Below are 17,948 nucleotides of genomic sequence, written 5' to 3' on the forward strand. Positions count from 1 at the left end.
AATTGCTCTTGCCTGCAAGATTCTGCTACAGGATGTTCAGCCTGGTGGCTCTGGATTTGACCAAAGGGTGCTATATTGGGAGCAACGCATTGCATCTGCATTTCCACTGCAGGAATTACAAATGACATTTCAGGAGCATCAGTTGAGACCACTCAATCTGAGAAATCAAAGAGGTGTAGATCTAACACACTGGCACATACCTGACATTCTCACAGGAGGAATAAGAAGGAACAAAAGACCCAATTTCAAAAGATAAGCTGCACACAGAGGAAATATGAATTACCGGTAGTATCTTGGAAGGATTAGTAATTTCTATTCAATAAGTGGAAGATCTATGAATTAGAGTGAAAAAACTGGAATTGAAAGAATTATTATTGATTTGTATTCTAAAATTGGAACCTTTAGGGATGAGGATTTTAAAAAAATAAAATTAGTCATTTGGATAGAAGGAATTGTGATTAGACTTACCGTTTACTAAATCACACCTCTCGGGACTTCTGGTGACATCACTCTTGATTAGCAAATCAGACAATGCATTTCTACAACACATTGCAGGACAGTGTAACTTGGAATGAGGGATGACTTCTTAGGAATTTTGTGTAATTAATTCAACAAACCTAATGAATTGCATTTGGTTATCATCCTTTAGGAATCTTGTTAGTGTACTATAACTTTAATCTGGAATTACAAAGAAAAGAATAAAACAAATTTTTTGAATAAAGGATTTTTTGAATCTACAGTTAAAATGGGACTTTTTATCTATAGTGCTTCAGATAGTCAGTAGGTATACAATATTATTATATAAGGATTACATTACAATGCTGATTCTTACATTCAGCTGCAAATCTTTGCATTATATTCTTTTTGAATACCATGACTGTGGACTTTTCCCATCCTCCATCAGTGTGAGAAAGAAAACACAGGATTTTGCAGTTGAACAACAAGAACTTTAGTGAACTTTATCTGAACATTGTTGTATATGAACATATGTGTGCAGGTGCATGCATGCTTGTGTGTGTGTAGCTATGTTTGTGTGTCTTTATTGGCAGTCATTTTCCTTTCCCATCAGCAACACCGTCTGCCTGCAAAGACAAATGAAGAGAGGAGATTCTTAGTATTTGTTGCAGTAACTCATTTCATCTGATATTTCACTTGTTGTTGGCTGTGTTACTCTGTTAACTTACATTCACTGGCACACCATCATTGCTGGACTGAGGCTCTTTAATGGCTTCAGAAATCTCCAGCTTCCTAGTTTCATCTTTTTCCACCAGTGGTGGTTTATTGCTTTTCACAGGGTCCTCAGGAATTGGAGTACTCCCTCTTCTATCCATTTTCCTCTTCTTGTGAGGAGCCCACTTGACTAAGGACTTGCAATACTGTGTTGAAAGAGAAATTATTTTTAAAAATACATGAAATATAAACAAAAACATTAAATGTAGTTCAGATGTTTGGTGCATGTTTCCAATTAGGATCATAACAAAATGAAAGAATTAGTGGTTAGGATTGCACTTACCTTGAAAAAAAATCTGCTCTCTGCTGTACTCTCACCACACTTTGATGTTATTGCTCCTCCCCCCAAAGTTCATGACAAATCAGATTCTTCACCCAATCACACGATCTAATTTACCAACACAGTTGATGGTACCAGTACTTGGAACGGAAGACGACTCGTTTGGAATCTTTTCTGCAATTAAAAATAAACTAAATATAATTAAATTAATATCTTAACAGCTTTTAGGAATTGTGTTAGTGCAATGTTTAACTCTTTTGAAATCACTGCTTGTTAAAATGATCTTTGATTCTCTTTTTTTTTTTTTGCCTGTCCCGTTTGGCTCTTTTGACATCAGAATTATTGTCTAAAGGCAAAGAAAGATGCCCAACGGATTTACTTTACCAAATTGACCATCCCAGCCTTGCCATAATGATCCATTTGATTCACCTTTTATTGTTTATTTTATTTTCACTTGCTGAATACGGGACAGACTTGACTGGGGGAAAGAAGGGGAGAAAGAAAGAGGGAAAGAGAAACAGCTGAGAAGAGGGACGGGGGAGAAGGGCAAAAAACAAAAACCAACAGAATGGGCAGAAAAAAAAAAAGAAAATGCATCTATCGATCACCTGGATCACCTGTTGAGAAAGAAAAAGGAAAACAAGCAGAAGAGAACAAGAGTAATAGAATAAACAACATCACAATGATATATGGGAATATGACAGTAAATACTAAATATTAAACATTATTGTGCAGCACATAAGATCAACAGAACACAGTGTGCTTTGAGGTAGGAGCCAAAAAGGGTGTAGTTTGTGTGTGTGAGCACCCGTGTGTACACCTGTGAGCATGGACGCGCTTGTTTTTTTAAAAGGTTCCTTCATGTAATGATCTGCTGAGGGTGTGGGGGGGCCACAGCCCCGTCCTCCAGGGCATGAAGCAGGTATGGAGGAGATCAAAACTCCAGACCTCCAGAGGCCCCCAGAACACAAGAGACCATGGAAGATCAACAGAGGGGCAGCCGCGCCACTGTCCGAGAAAGAGCTGAGGAGAGTCCCGGATGAGGGCTCACTCAGCAGCCGCAGAGCAGAAGCCAGGGGGAGTTGCAGTGACGCGCCTGTGAGCTCCGCCGGCAGCCAGCTGTGGCTGAGTGACCGAGCCCCAGGCCGAGAGGCCGGGGGCACCCCACCTCCGAAGTGGCCCGAGCGAGCCCCAGGCTCCAGGCCCCGATAAGCGGCCGCCAAGGAGTGAGCCGGTGTGTACCTGGACGCCCATCCCCAGACACAAAGAACCACCAACGCACCGATGTCTGAGGGAGTCCGCCACTGGCATGGGAAGTGGTGGTGGGGGGAGATAGGCCTCCAAACCTTGGAGGGCCTGAGATGTCCCCAGAGAGGTGCCGTCTGATACCCAACCTGACATATAGACACAGACATACAGGCACACACAGATACAAACATCCATTCCCACCCTCATGCTCTCATATGCACTTACTCCACATTCAACCAACGTGGAGACAGACATAAAGAGACGCTGTACACACAATCACACTCCCCAAGCGTACTCTACGAACCGGGTCTAGGTACCCTTGCCCCTGGAGGGGGGAACTGCACCCATGATCTTTGATTCTCAAAATTCTTGCTGTTAGATACTCCAATAAAATACCTTCAAACAGACGTGGTTATGAACTCATTGGCAGCAGTACACTAACTACATGTAAATAAAAATTAACAACCGCGTGAACGTAACAGCTTAATATAATTTGTAGATAACAATTTATAGTTAGATTAATTTCTTATCTGGCTATTGGACATACAAAGTTATGTTGCAATGTAGAAAAAAATTATAAGAACAACAGAATAGTTGGTGCTGATGTCAGAGATAAACCAGGGTGAAAGGCATCGCCATCTGATCAGTGTGATGTTGTGATTAGCAGAAAGTAGGTGGAGATTAGGGGAAACTAGGTAGAAAGAACCACACTAAGCGTGACAGGAAAACAATGACATTTAAAATAGAAATAGAAAAGACAATACTACAAAGGAAATAGTATTATGAATACAACACTTTGAATCTCTTGGCTTTTGACGGAGGTCGTTGCAATTTCTCCTTCTCCCTTATCTTTCCTGTTTGGCTTCTCATATCTTTTGTATGGTCTGTCTTATTCTTTAATAATGAGAGAGTCTACCAGACTTGTTCTCTATAAACCTAAAGAAGAATTATGGATTTGATCAACTGCTCCCTTAACAAGACTGACAAACTCCTGGTTGGAGCTGGCTCGGACCTGGCTTAAAGAAAAACAAGAAGCGGCTACAGCTGTTCAAAATCCCACAAGGCTGGCCGACATGATAGACGATGGGCAGGGCTGTGAGTACTCAGACTGTGGTTTTTTTTGACACAACATGGACAAGATCTTGGAAAAGCTCATGGCTCTGCTACATGGTTAAGATTTTGGAGAAGAACAACAGGAATTTAGAGACCTGGTCACCAGTGACGGACATTAGACCTACTGTAAATTGGAAGCAGTTTGTTCGCACTAACCAAAACAACTACCATCTTCACCTCATGCGGCCCCCTTGGCACCGACTGGATGCTTGAGGCAAAAGCTGACAGGAATAACAATTCTCCTTTGATAACAAGACCATTTATTGTATCTCTCTCCTCATTCAAGACCATGTGCGTCGACCGAAGATAGTTGACTTTTACCGAACAAAGTGAAGGGACACTTTCACTCGGCAGGACACAGTCACATTCACACTGACACAGATCCCCACCCCCGCCAAACACCTTCGAAGCTTATGTCTTCTATGTTGTGAGATGTGATGATTCATGTACTGAGGTGTTTCTATCTGTTCTCAAACTGATCTCCCTGTGTGAGCTCAGTCTTGGGGGAGTTCTTTTTTCTCCTCGTCTTTCCTCGTGTTGTGGATTTTCCATTGTTATGCCTCTCTGAACTGTCTTCCCTATGTGATGTTTGTGTAATATATGTATGTTCGGAAGGGTAAGCTGGCGCTGGCAAAAGGTCGGCACCCTTAAACCAATTTCCTTCGGGGTCAACCTTTGGTATCAGTAAGGTTTTATTAAATTGAATTGATATGCAGACAGATTCCCAGCCGGTCACAGCACATGGCAGCCCCTCTGTGAGCCTGGTAGTGGTTTCTTCCTGTTAATAGGGAGGTTTTCATTGCGATTGTCACCTTAGAATTTGCTCACAAGGGCCATAGTCATTTTGTTCTGTTTTCGTGATATTATTGTAAGGGTCGTTACCTTTCCAAGCAGCTCGAAGAAACTGTTGGTGGAATTTGGCACTATATGGCACTAAGCAAAACTGAATTGAGTTCACATCTGACAATAAATAATCAATCACCAACCAATTAGATATATATTTCTGACTAATCTTGACCTCTTAACTGTTTGTGTGTGTGTGTGTGTGTGTGTGTGTATGACAGACAGAGAAAGAGAGAGAGAGAGAGAGCCACTTGCTGTGTATTTAAAAACCAAACACTCAAACAAACCAAAGAGAATGTCAGACGCAGAAGGAGATTGTATTATTTGTGGCAACCGATGATGTCTTGGTCTCCACTTGTAGGCTGTGTCTTGAAGGCATATGTGTGGACGAGGAGATGACAGGAAACACAGAGCGTCAGCAGCAGCCATCTAAGCTTCACAGGGCACACACGGCACCACACAGACAAATCACTTTCCTGAGGCCCAGCCCAAAGCCAGCCGCCCGCTGCCTCCTCATCTCCTCCTCCTGGGACCTTTAGGGAGTACTCAGCACCCGCAGGTAAACCATGCACTGTCACAAAATCTCCCAGCATCACAGGCCCTCTCCTGACACTGAAACCTCTCCTCATTTCTGTTATTTTTCCCTTATCTGTGACCCGCTCAGTGTGTGTGTGTATGTTTGTGTGTGACAGAGAGAGAGAGAGAGACACTTGCTGTGCATTTAAAAATCAGAGACTCAAACACACCACAGAGAGTGACAGACGCACAATGCAATTCTCTCCTGGCTTTTGCCCCCATTTTATTTGGGTTTTTTTTTTATTTGAAATATATATTTTTGAAGTATTTTACACATCTCCTCCTTTCCTTATATCTCTTTATGGATTTCTCTTTTTTTGAACACTTTGGTTGGAAGGTAACTTCTTCATGGAACACACATGCTGTAGTACAGCACTTTTTTCACCTGAAATGAAATATAACTTAAATCACACTTCTGTCAAGTGGCATCGAACCTATAACATAACGTGTAGCATGATCTGGTTGGAATGTAACTTATAAGTGAAGTCACATCTGGAATCAGAACACAATGAACGTTTACTTATAAATTTCTGAACAAAATTTCCCTCCTCTTCTGGACGTATGCCTGGTATGATCGAGCAGCCATAGCAGCGGCCTTACATTGTTGGACATAACTGCGGTACCCGTCAAGAACTGGGACTGCAGAGTCCGGGTTGACAAACCCTGTCTCCTCTGGAGTCCAATCCCTCCTCACGTTGGCTGGCATGTACACAGCTCTTGTGACCACAGACTCTGGTACTTCGTCCTCTAGCAATAGAGGAGCTTTCAGTTCCTCCATATCCAGCTGGACTGTTGGAGGCATTTTCTGGTCTGGAAGGAATGGACGGTGCAACATCTTGTAGGGGATGTCATAGTGGAGCTTGTAAAATGTAAATCCAGATGTTCTTTCGCATGGAGAAGTTGACAGGATCTTGTATTTCTGCAGCTCGGATTGGCTGATATTCTTCTCGATGAGCAGGTCCTTTATATTCTCAAATGACACATAATCACCATTCATCAACATTCCGATTGAACTGGCCAGAATCAAGATGTTCTTCTGGGTCTGTACAGGGACTGTTCCTGGGATCCTTTTCAAAACGTCAGCCAACCACGGCATGCCATGTTCCTGGTATCTTTCCAACTTGCGGCCATAACACATCGAACGGCGCTCCATTTCCACTGCAATGTCTCCAACCATGGCTGACGCCCGTGCTTCCATTGAAGGCTCATGGTGATCATTGTGTACTTCAATGAAGTGCTGAAAGTTCCATGAGGCCGTGGTCGTGCCTCTGACATCACGATATTTGATTTCGGGGAACCACCTAAGCTTCAGCTGCAGGAAACCAGCCATCAGGCATTCGTACACATCTTTCCCTGCCTCTTGAATGAGGATCCTGGCCCTGGAGAATGTAAAGGGAGTTGGAAATGTGTCCCTGGTTGCAAGGTTGCCTACTAATGTTGACAGGTTAACGTGTCCCTTGAGAATGTCAGGGCACTTATCTCCCTGGAGCGCAGAGATGGGGATCTCTTCGTTTCTCCCGAAAAGATCCTGGAGGAGAAGGACTACAAGTGAAGGGCCAACTACAGAAGGCTCAGCCTCCATGTTACATGTAAGAGAGAACAGCCTGTGGATTCGATGGGTCTGGAGAGCATCCTTTGTCCAGTGTAACACAGGTGGAGGTGTGTCCTCACTTGTTGGCGCTGTGGCAGAGCCAAGCGCCATGAACCCCCTGATATGAGTGGCACTGAACTCATGACGTGAGCTAGTGCCCATTGCTGAGGAGTAGACATTGTCCACATTGGACAAAGGGTGGCCGTAAAAAGCTTCTTCCAGCGCGAGCTCGAGCTGAAAGGCTCTCCACGATGGGATGAACCCACCTTTTCCCGAGTGCTCATTTCCCAGAGTCCAGAGCTCGTCGGCCATGTAGGTGAGACATGTACAGAGTATCTCCTGGACACTACAGTCTCCCTCGTCCCATTTGAAGGGTATCACCATTGGGAGTTCGTTTAAAAACCATTTCAAATGACGAAGGGAGAAGAAATGAACAGCGAGAATAGGTTCGATCAGGCATGAGAGGTCCGCGGCGTCCAGCGCTTGCACCATCTCGATGCGTAAGGGATACTTGCACATGGCCTTGTTTGCAAGGTCCCGCATGTGTACGTAGTAGTCCTGCGCACGGGATTCGAGGGCCTTGGTATAGTTGGGGTGGCCGAGCCCACCGATGACTATCAAGCCACTTACTGGGTGACGGAACGTTGCCAGAGCGTGGGTGTGGGGACTGTCCATGTAAAACTGCCAATGGTTCGCAAACAGCAGGTCGGCAATAGACCCCAGAACTGGACTGACGTCCACCTCATGTTCATCCAATTTAGTCTGCATGTTTGCGCACTCGTGCATTGACATGGCAGTATAGAATGTTGTTCTTGGACCGACCAACTTCTCTAACCCTGCTCTGGACCAAAACAATAGGGTGTGGGGGTCCTCTGTTGACAATGTGCACGCAACATGTAAAGACAAGCGAACAATGTTGTCAAAGTCAGTGATGTCGGACAGAATCAGCGGTTCCTGGGATCTGTGGCCAAACTTGTAGACATAGAAATGTAAATCCAACGTCTCATGTTCAGGTAGCAAATCCTTGGATTGATCGAGAGTGCGCAGCAGGAATTCCTGGTCCTGTGGTAAGACTTTCATGTAACCTTTGTTTTGGAGGATAATCTTTTGGAGCGAGGGTCTACAAAGCTGTTCTGGTGGAAGTGCTCTCAGACTCTCAATGAAGTTCATCAACATCGCATTGATGAGTTCTATGGTGTTGAAGGACAGATATCCAAATGTGGAAAATACCTTTTCCATCCCATAAGGGGATTTCGGGATTGCTGTGACATGGAGTTTGAATCCGTCATTGAGCTCAGCTAGATCAATACCTCGCAGCCTGTGGAGCACTTCTAACCCTTCGCTGGAATACTTTGTACGATCAATGTGTTTTTTAATGATGTGCCAGGAATTTCGCAGCTGGGGGTTTCTGCATAGTGAAAGCCTCAACTTGGAGAATTGAATCTTCAACTTTTCCAAGAAGTTCAGTTCGATGACTATCCCATTGATATTGAACTGAGCAGCTAGTTGTTCAACGGGACTGTCAACAGTAGTTGCTTGGAGGGGAATGAGGATGTCAGGGTCGGTGAGGAAGTTCAGCACACTTGGGGAGCACGTGAATGCTTTGGACAAAGCACGCATATTTTCCCTGCCAACATCATCCATGGCTCGTGGAATCTGGTAAGTAAAAAGAAGAAAAATGGGGTAAGTACACACAAGACCTGCTTCTGCGGTCCCAGAAGAGCCTTTTCAGGGGTTGTCTAATTCAGAATGGGAGGTCAATTTCCTACATTTTCTCTAAATTAATGATTGTAAGTAAGACATTAAGGGGTGAAAAACATTTATTGATTTTTCAATTCCATCAAGGCGCTTGGCATCATTATTTTAAAATACATGTACACATGAATCCTCTGCAGATGCAGACAATGCTGAACCATTTAAAATGACTTCATTTGACTTAGGGCTTTCATAACACTTCCGTGTATTTATATTGAACTTAAACAAGGTGATTCCGATTTTTTAAAGCAGTATTTTTGCTGACAGTTGTTAAGGTCTTAACGTGTGGTGCTACAAGGTATAAAGGTATGAACAAGTATTGCATTTTGTTACTCACTTCTTCCTTGACTGTAGACTTTAATTATGAAAGACCCCCCCACCACACACAAAAGAATAACCTCATGCGGGAACCTAAACATTAGTGATTTATATACAATACTTGGAATTATAGCATTTAAATTCAACACAAGAGCTTAGGGATTTGGATGTTCCAGTTGGAAGGAATTAGTTAATTTTATCTAAACTTACCTTTATGTAATTCCACCGTCTTCAACTTAATGAACACTAACAGCTCTGCATATAATCTATGGGGATCTTAGCATTCAGATCTTTCAACCAATCGTGCTCTCTGCTTTGGTCATGTGAGAGGAGGAGAAAAAGGAATACTCCTTTCAGTCAGATGCAGATATCCCTGTTCCCGTATGAAGAAAGGAATGAATGCGTTTATGTTTTTGAACAGAAACAGGAAATACACACTCAGACTTTGTCCCGACTGCCGTTAGACCAAAACCAAGAGAAGAAGAGAGCTCGGCGCGTCACAGGAACAGGAAGTGCTCAAAGTCCAAGCACCATTACCTTCAGAGGTTGCGACCTCTGGAGGATGACGTTGGACAGGCGCTTTAGGCCTGCTGTACAGGTTTTTGATTGGACGAACAATGTTTAGAGCTGTTCTCTGTCCAGCTTATCGCCGCCCACCGAGACGAGGCGGAGCAGAGATGGCAGCTGCAGTCTGTGGCGCGGTCGCAACAATATTCTCCTGAAGTCTGAAGCAGGAAGTTGAACTTCCCCGGGTCTGAAACGAGACGCTCAGACTGTGAGGCAGCAGCGCCAACCACTGAGCTACCCTGGCACCGCTGTCACACACGCGATGATGTCACCTTCAAGCTACGCTGCGGGACGTACCTGCTGGCTGTAGCTGAAGTTCACGTCTGATCTCGTGGGAGAGTCAGCCACGCCTCCTTCCTGCTCATCCTTTCAAAATAAAATAGAAACAGACTGATTACAGCTTCATGGGGTCTGTGGGGATGAACAAAAAGTATTTGACCAGCATAATATAATCTGCAGTATGATCATTGCTTTAACAATGTAACAGATAGCTTTAAGAAGGCCTTAAGATGCTTATGCACACAGTTATTATGTTTAGTAGAGGTTCTTGATTAAAACATTTATTTAGTAAAAGTCATATCCATAGTTTCAGTTCGATTATTACATATACGAGAGTGGTTTCTGTCTCTCTGTCTGGTGAGGGGTCAGGAGCTAGTCGCGAGGTGAAACAGGGTGCAATTGTGGTTAGCACACAGACGCAGACACACACACACTTTTAGTTAGATTCATTTATGGGGGAAAGTTTAATTATGTTTTGCTGATGTTGCAAAGAGCAGTTTGTCGCAGAACTGCTGCTGAGGTGTCAAGATGACAAGCGAGCATCCGGCAGTGACAGGATGCACCTGTTATGAAGATGGAAGACGATGTTCTTTTAAACTGTGTTAAAAGGTTATTGTGGTTTTGATTTGACGTATGTATATATCCTGTCTGTGACGTATGAAGGGGCGTCAGTAAACAAACCCTGATGCTATAAAATATCTGTTCATGCTTTGATTGAGTCGAGGACTACTGGCTGTCTGCGTACAGAGTGTCTTCCCACGCGTGTATTCATTAAAATCATTGTTTGACCAAGACCTACTGGACCAAGAGTTGTTTGTACTCTCCCTCCTCAATTTTGAACCTTAACATTTGGGGGCTTCGTCCGGTGGTTGAGGAGGGAGGATTGGAGGTTTAGATGGAGAAATTTGGTCTTAGGTGGTCTGACGGGCAGACATGAATTCCAGTGGTCGAAGTGAGTGGGCATAAGCCGGCTTATCCAAAAGGTAAGGCACTACCTGTTGAATTATTTCCAAAGTGTGCCAAATTGGATATGATAAAATTTAAGTCTACTCACTGAAGTTACTGGTGGATGTCTGTTTTGATTTTGATGAAAAATCTCATGAGTTGAAGCAGTTAGAGTTCTGCTAAGAAGAATGAAGAAATGAAAGCAGTAAAGTCTGCTAAAGCAGTTAGAGTCTGCCAGGAAAAGTTTAAATACTGGGTTGAAGTCCCAAAGAAATTGAGTTAGAGTCTCAAGTAGTTTGGTAGGGAATTGGTTATTGTGTTGGTTAGAGTCCAAATTTGGTCATAAGAGTGGACCTGAGCGGTCATTTTGTGAGTTGGAGTCTCCATTTGACCACTAGGTTGCACCTGCCTCAGTTATACACTTGTTTTGGGTGTTGATTGTTGTTTCAAAGTATTATAAATTATTCTAGGACGGCAGTTCGAGTCTGCTAGGAAGCGCAGTTCTCGGAGGTAATGCTCCCTCCCGGCCAAGGACGCTTGGCCCTGACCTATCGGCGAATAGGGTTAGTACGGTTGGCAACCGGGGAGAACTTGGGAACCTCCAAAATAGCTAGGAGTTAGAGTCTCCTTACCGTTTGGAACGGTATCTGCGCTTTTTTGGGCAGCAAAGGTTGGACCTTGGGTGTTGGACACTTTTAAATTGAGTTAGGGATTTTAGAAATGAGGCCAGAAACAGTTAAAGTCTTGATACTGGTTAATTGGTCGCAAAAAACTCAGGGAGTTTATCCGCTGGGCGGTTATTTTAAATTTGTCTAAAATTGTGTAGGCACTAAAGCTGACAGATCTGACAGTGGTTGTAAATATAAGACGTCGTTGTAATATAGAATAAGAAAATTTGGTGTGAGAGATCTCTGTGTGTCGAGTCAGTAATGCACTGACTGCCTGCTGCTATTTTTAGATGTGTGTGTGTGAGTGTGAAAATGCAAGGCAAGGCAAGGCAAGGCAAGTTTATTTGTATAGCACAATTGAACAATAAGGTGATTGAAAGTGCTTTACAGAGACATTAGAAACAAGAACAAATAAAAAGCATGATTTAAAATTGATTAAAACAAGCAAATAAACTAACTAACTAACAAACAAACAAACAAACAAACCAGTATATAAAATCAAAACAGATAAAATCAGAACATGCTTAATAATGCAAATTAGTAAGCAGTGAACTGTTTAAGCCACAGTTGGTTTTACAAATACTGCTGCAAACATTGTTGAGTGTGTGTTTAAAATGCCATTCATGTTTATTAGAGGACTATAAATAAAGTTTTGAGTTGCCGTAGTGGATGTATAGTAATTGACTGAAGTTGGATGTAGATATATAAATATATTGAGTGCACTGTGTATACTTAAGATTAACATATTACTTTCAGTAGTAACTTCTCTCCAGCAATAGTTGCTGGTGTGTTTTATTTTTTCAATTTCTTGTGTGAATGCGGTGACTAGAAGGTTTTGAATGATGAATAAAGGTGTGAGAGGTATTTCTTTGGTGATGTAAAGTAGGATGTTTTAAAGTTTGAAAGTGTTTTTAATTTAAGAGATGCATGAGTGATGTTATAAGAGTTTAGTTTATTTAAAAGGTGTGTGTGAGAGGATTATGAAATCATTGTGTGAATGATGCTACATTTTAGGTCAAAAGTTAGTAGAATTACAGAGGGTTTGTAGATTGTAAATACAAAATAAGTTTGATTAGCCTGGAGAAACAGCAAAGCAGCTTGAGCTGCTCTGAGCAGCTGCGTGCTGTGTGTGTGTAACAGGAAATGGTGTGGGTGACAGGAAGTTTGCATGCCCATATAAGGTGACGAGTGAGCACCCAGAGAGAGAAACAGATGAGTTAAACTCTAGGCAGATAAAGCGAATGGAGGTTTTGAGAAAAGAAATGAAAAGGATATTAATTGTATGTTTTAGTGTGTCAACACAGATTACAGATAAATGAAGGTGGACTTCTCTCAACCTGGAATTTTGAGTACGGCGCCAAAACCACTAGAGTAGCATAATTGGGAGAAAACAGGCCAGAGTTTGGCTTAAAATTTTACAGCTTGACCTCGCACTTGTCCCCATCCTGAGAAGAAGCTCAAAGGACAGTTAATCTCCTGATGAAGACCGACAGAACATCGTGGACTTGAGAAGAATTAATAGCAGGCAAAAGACAGTGCAACGGAAACCACACTGACGACACCAGCAGCAGCATGAAAGGAACCACGAGGTGGAAACATGTACTGTAAATTACAGGCTGGGCAGTTGAACAGTGGGATAATGAACGGTGGTAAAGCACTGGACACTGATTGTCAGATTTGTCTTGCTTGGAGTAATCTTGAAAGGGACGAGTGAAAGGATCAACAGACAAGAAGAAACCACGTGATGAACCATGCACGGTGGACAGCAGGCTGGTAAGAACAGTGTGACATGACTGTTTAAAGGCACTGAATGTGGTATTTTGCCAGGCTGGGACTTGATCCAAAAGGAAAATACTGAAGAGAAACAGAGAAGAAACAGACTGTGTTTGCTGGAATTCAAGACAACAAAAGGACACTGAGAGAAGAGGACAGTGACCAGTGAGAGGTGAAGCAGGACGAGTTCGACTGTGAGAATACAGGGTGTAATTGGACTGAAAGTGAAGCTTGAACTCATGATGGTTTAGAGATGTCCACCGTCACAAACAAAGAGGTAAACAAGAATAGAAAACACACATAGACAAAGTGTTACATGTGAAATTATTTCTGGAAAGAATCAGAAGTGAGATAGTTTTGAATTAAGAAATCAGAGAAAAGATGCATGAATTAAACCTGACTATAACATATAGAGGCAATGAAGAAAGCAGCTTACACTCACTGAACATTAACAAAATACATAGGAAAAGCAATGAAGACCTGCTTACACGTATATACATGACATAAGTTGGGATTTCTGACCAGAGAAAGGGACACGGGTAGTTTAAGTACTTATGATAATAATGAAAATGTCTCAGTTGTGTTTCTTTAGGGGCTAAACAGATCTGGATCAATTTTCCACGTGCAGCGGTCGGAAGAGACCTGTAGGTTAACTTGACTGGACATGCCAAGGCAAGTTCCTGGTTGAATTGTTCACAGCGCCATGTCTCCATAAACCTGACAAGTGGGCCCTAACTTCTGGCTGAGGAGCAGGAATAAGGTGGGAACTTAAAATTTGGGTTAGCAAATTTGGGAAAGAAACTGACGGCTTAAGTGGAGAATTGTGCAGGAGTCTGACACACTGCAAAAGCAACATATGCAAATTCACATACACAAGCAGAAAATGCATTAACCTTATGAAGACAAGACAAGCTCATCGAGATTAATGCATAGATACAGATTAAACTTGGCTAAGAACTAGAGATGGCACGATACCACTTTTTTATGTCCGATACCGATACCGATATCATAAATTTGGATATCTGCCGATACCGATATGAATCCGATATAGTGTTTTTTAATCAACAAAACTGTTTTTTAAAATATCTTGCTGCATTTTGCAAGTCTGCAAGTTCATACTCAAGTTTAAAACAACAACTACACTAAAGCTATTCTGTTATACCTGTATACAAAAAAAATATTTCATAGTTCAGCAATACTGATCAATCTAATAAACTTAGACCTACACCATCCTCCCTATTCTGGTATTTTAAAGAGTACTTAGCGTAAATATTAAGCAACCTAACTAATAGGGTTCCAACTCCCAGCAACAACAAAAATAAAAAAATAAAAAAATAGGGAACCACCCCTCACGCTCCACCTCATGATGCTTAATCAACGTAATCAACCTTAATTTGATGCAGTGTGAAAAAAAATGCACAGAAATCAATTATTTTTCAAGAAATATTAAATAGATTCAACATCTTTCTTCAACAAAATTGCAGACTGCACAGATGGTACCTTCCCAAAGGAAAATGTACTATAGCTTACTAGGGTATATATATTAGACTTAATAGTCACTATATACAGTAATTGACTTCTATTCATTTTACATCAAATTAAAACTTTGGGTGTCAGATAATTATTTATTAAAAGCTAGACATTTTAAATGAGAATAAGAAAGAAAAGTATGTCTTTGTGCCCCCTTTTCCCAGTTAATGCCCTATCGGCCCCCCTGGCTAAACTTTGCTAGATCCGCCCCTGCACAGTTACCAGCGTCAGCTACATAGAAAACGATCCTGGTGTAGAAAGTAATATTAAATAAATTCTAACAACAGCTTATCAAGCTTAAACGTGCTGCTGTTGTTCAGCCGCTGGTTTGCTCTTTCTGGCGCAAAGTGGACCAAAAACAAACAAGAGAGACGGACTCACAACAGAAAAGCCGATCAGCTGATCATTAGCAGTTTCACGATTGAAGTAGCAGCCGGAGAGCGAGAGGCAGTCGCTAGTTAAGCTTAACGTGGGAATGCTTTACAAACATTCAGAGATGGACTTACACACTTGCTTTACTTCTCTCGGGGATAACTTTGTCGGAGATGAAATGCCAGGTTGCTAGCGAAGCTCCAAATGCTATCCAGACCACCGACAGGTCCCGCATGCCACAGCTGCTCTATCACGTGATGCATACTGCTCCGACGTTCTGAGGCGAGTTACGGCGTGTTGCAAGTTTTGTGAGGTGCTTTCGTGATATTTAATGGATCGGATTACATTTTTTATTTTTCTCCGATATCCGATCCAGTAATTTAGGTCAGTATCGGACCGATACCGATACGTAATATCGGATCGGTCCATCTCTACTAAGAACACAAACATATGCAATGAAGAACAGCTTGCTATTTTGTGTGAATGATACAATGGTATGAATGTTTAATAAAATACATTTGTGTTTGTAATTGAGGAATAGAAGAAGCCATATGACAAAGGGGGTTATGTTTTATGCTGAACTGAAGTATGTTACAGAGCATAAGGGGGTGATTTTTGTGTGCAAATTGTGTGGTTTTAATGAGACTTTTGGTGTATTGAGGAGGTGAAATTATGTGGTGGCAAGACTTGTGTGTTTAAGGTTGTTGAGGTTGTTGTGGTGAGGGGTTGATTCTGTCAGTTAGGTTGTTGTTGTTATTTTTGTTTTTAATAGAGGGAGTTTTAGGAAACATGGACATGTCTGGGAGGGGCCCATTATTTTGTAACAGTGCACTTAAAGAAAACCTGTCAGGTGATTTTGTTTTGTTTTTATGAGCTAACAATCAGCTCTATTTTTCATTTCTGTTTTAAGCAGGCCTGCAACAGTGAATAACGGCGCTGAAAATTCTCGGGAAGAGCAAATATAAGGTGGGCTTTCCAGATTACAATTGGCTGAGGAGAGCTACCTGTGGGGACTGATCAAGGTCGTAAGTCCCTGTAAAAAGGATTTTATGCGAGTCAATCCAGTCCAAAAGCATAAAGAAATATTTTCCTATGGAAAATAAAAAATGACTGAGCTCATTTTGCTGAGGGTGGAGTATCTGATCGTGCGGGAAGCTCCACTATCAGCAAATACATGGTGTGACTGCATGTGAGTGAATGTGTGACTGAATGTGAGTGAGGATGAATTAATGTGGACAAACAATTTGTTTTTACCAGAGAAAATTTCTGTTTTGTTTTGTTGACTGGGGTTAGATTATGGGATTATAGTATATTGTTGGGAGAATGCCAAATGCTAAAGGGGAAATATTTTTTTGATGTAACTCAGTTACCATTAATTGTAGAAACACATGACTGATAACTGTTCTGTTTTAAGTTTATTTTATGACATACATTGGATCATGAGTGGGGAAACTGAGCATTTTTAAGTTTTGTATAGTATCTTGACACATGAAATGTATCAAGATAAAGGGGGGTTTAGGGTTTATTAATTTAATTGTTTAATAATTTAGGATCATTTTAGGACCTTTTGGGTTTTTGATCATTTGGATATGGTAAAACTGAAACTGTTATTTTTAAGTTAAGGTTAAAGGATTAAAAGTGAACTTGTCACGGTTTGCGAGGCAAGCCGTGTGGAGTTGTAGAAAAGGACCCAAAAGGCGGCAGCTCTGGTGCAGGTGAATATTTATTTACAATGGTGGAAAAACAAGAAACCGGAAACCTAAACTGGGTAAGCTAATAACACAAACCAGAAACGAGGATGCAGGGAGGTCCGGGGAAATACACAAGAGACGCAGGGAGACCGAGGGGAAACAACACAGACGAACCAGCAACTACCATAACAGAAGACACAACTTAAATACACCCAGAGAACACAGGGAGATTACACACAGGTGGGGAACACAGGGGATACTGATAAACATAACGAGACAGGGCAGGAGTGAACACAACATTACGCATATGGACGAGAGACTGTCAAAGTAAAACAGGAAGTACACAGAGGTTCAGACAGGAGGAGAGAAAGCACGGGGAGAACACAGACATAACAGGCTGGGGGAAACATGGAATAAACACAAAGAGAGACGAGAGCTCATAAATAGACAGAGGGGCACAAGGGGGTAAGAGTCACAAAGGGAAAAAACACTTAGGGAACACCACAACAGGACACCTCAGAAAACCTGGCCTAAATAAGGAGCGAAAATACAAGGAACCAAGAATACTGGGCCAACATGGCCCAGGACCATGACAGAACTGAATCCTGTTTAGAAGATACAATGCCGGTTTTTCAAAGCTGTGAATAAATCTTAGAGGGAAAATTAGTGAGGGTTGAAGGAGTAGAACAGGTTTGATTTTTTTGATCTTTAGAAGAAGTGGTTATAATGTAGGCGTACACATACAGATATTACATAGGTTTATCTTTAGGATAAAGGGGGAGCTTCTACGTAGAAATGATTTTTATACATATTGCATTTTGTGCTTTTAAAGGAGTTGTGGCTCAAATTTGTCTCTGGAGGGTCACGAGCCTTTGGCTAGCGCTATGATTAGCCAATCTACTGTGAGGATAATATGAGTTCATGAAGGATTGCACACGCTTACAGACACAGAGTTAAGAAACACACGACAGTATTGATTCCAGGCAAAAGGCCTTAAATTCATTTAGCTTTTAACTGAACTTAAAGAAGGACCAAAGAGGAAGGAAAGCATATATTTTGGTTAAGTCTGATAAACTAGAATTAGGAGGTATTGTTACATTAAAGGAGCAAAATGAAATAAAAAGGCTATACCAAAAACAGGTGATAACATAGGAAATGTGAGGTTAAAA

General features: G+C 41.8%; 1 protein-coding gene across 3 annotated transcripts in view; it reads left to right on the forward strand.

Moving 5' to 3' along the window:
* LOC146706848 (UDP-sugar transporter protein SLC35A5-like) overlaps positions 1-17,948 on the forward strand; it is a 63,527-nt gene that overhangs the window by 10,940 nt on the left and 34,639 nt on the right. For 2 of the 3 annotated variants that reach the window (XR_014920690.1, XM_085458134.1), the window contains exon 3: positions 5,076-5,273. The gene's annotated coding sequence lies outside the window, so the exon portion shown is untranslated. Of the gene's footprint in view, positions 1-4,911; positions 5,274-17,948 lie in introns of those variants that run through there. The other variant, XM_085458136.1, reaches the window with a different exon arrangement.

Source organism: Copadichromis virginalis, linkage group LG6 (genome assembly GCF_057382275.1).
Source record: "Copadichromis virginalis isolate Kocher_CV1m ecotype Utaka linkage group LG6, C_Virginalis_male_GT1.1, whole genome shotgun sequence".
NCBI lineage: Eukaryota > Metazoa > Chordata > Actinopteri > Cichliformes > Cichlidae > Copadichromis > Copadichromis virginalis.